Genomic DNA, 1,877 nt, shown 5'->3' with positions numbered 1-1,877 from the left:
GACGGATGCAGTGGCACTGATCTCCACACTCCCGCAGCAGACATATCCGCGGCCAATGCACCAGCCAACGCCGCGGCGCTCGAGGAGTTTAAAAAGATGTTCGCCACCTACGAAAAAAGGTCGGAAGAACAGGATAAGCTCGTGAGCACCTTGACCAAACAAGTTGAAACTTTAACGGCAGGGACTCGAGCAATTCGCCCCCGCGGAACCACTATAGTCCGCGGGAGAAGACTCGACTTCGCTACCCCACTCGATAGGCCTGGAGCCGCACGGGAACAACCTTCGGGTCAAAACCCTAGCGAAAAATCTCCAGTCGAAAAGGGGAACCCTGAAAGTCCACCACCTCCCGCGAAAAATTCGGAGGATAACGAAGTCGAGAACGTCGACCTGGATCCTAGCGATGTCTCCAACGATACCGATGAGGACGTCGACAGACATCCAAGAAGGACCAGAAGCCGATATTCTCGGGAAAGCTCTCCGTTCGACAAACCAATGACGGAAGAGGCGGAAGTCCTCTATTTTAACGAACGAGAAAAGCTGGCTGAAAAGCAAACCGAGCTCACTCGCAGTAAACGCCGACAAGCACGGAAATCTGCTGGCAAGACATAGGATATCAGCGATCTTCGCGACTATATCACCAAGACTGCGGCAGAAGTAAGAGCCGTGAAATCCCAAATCCATCACGCTGCCAGCGCGGACCCCGAGATCGACAGGCTGCTGGAAGGGGCTCGGAAGACCCCCTTAACCAGGAAAAATCCAAGTACCAAAGTATGATGGTACGACCGATCCGAGGGCGCACCTTCAGGCTTTCGACATCACGATGGGAAGAGCGAGACTAAAAGACGGCGAAAAAGACGCCGGCTACTGCCGCATGTTCGTCGAGAATCTGGATGGGGCAGCCCTCGAATGGTTCGCACGCCTTAAGCGAAACGCTATCGGAAGTTTCCGACTGCTCGCATCAGAATTTCTCAAGCAATACTCTATGTTCATAAATTGAGAAACTTCCGATGTCGATCTTTGGAGTCTGTCCCAGAGGGAAGACGAACCCCTCCGCGAGTTCATCAGCCGATTCAAGTTGGTAATGTCCAGGGTCAGCGGGATAAGTGACAAGGTGGCCATTGATGCGCTCAGAAAGGCGCTCTGGCACAAGTCGAAATTCATAAAATGGATAGCCCTCGACAAACCGCGGACGATCCAGGACGCCCTCCACAAGGTGACAGACTACATCATGATCGAGGAAGAAACGAAAGTCTTATCACAAAAACATAAGTCGGAGAGACCAGCCTCGAAAGATGTAGATCCAACAACGAAGAAGAAGAACCCTCATAACGACAAGTATGTCCATCACGAGGGGGAAGATCTCCAAGAAGCGCACAATTACGCGATCAGCTTGGACCAGGGCCGAACCACGGGTAATACGTGGACTCGCAATCAAGGATATGATGAAAACACCTTCTGCGAGTTCCACCAGTCCCGAGGACACTCCACGACTAACTGCAAAGTCTTGGGAGCAAGGCTGGCCGCGAAGCTACTAGTTGGAGAGCTCTCGGAAGTGACTAGCATGAAAGATCTCATCCTCGAGACCGATCGCCCCTCGATCTCCTCAAAGAAACCAATCTAGGGATAAACGCGGCAGAAGGCCGGACGAAAAGGGGAACGATAACAATCATCGCAGAGTCAACATGATCATTGGAGGATCGCAATTCTGCAACGATACGGTTTCGGCCATCAAGGCTTACGAGCAGAAGGCGGAGTCGAGCGCAAACTGGCCTACATGGTCTCCTACCCGAGATGGTCAGAATTGCTCAATCACCTTCACGAAGGAGGAAACCGGCGGGATCGATCAACCTCACTGCGATCTGCTCGTCATAGATCTC

Source organism: Brassica oleracea, chromosome C3 (assembly GCF_000695525.1).
Source record: "Brassica oleracea var. oleracea cultivar TO1000 chromosome C3, BOL, whole genome shotgun sequence".
NCBI classification, from domain to species: domain Eukaryota; kingdom Viridiplantae; phylum Streptophyta; class Magnoliopsida; order Brassicales; family Brassicaceae; genus Brassica; species Brassica oleracea.
Note: the sequence above shows the minus strand (reverse complement) of the source record.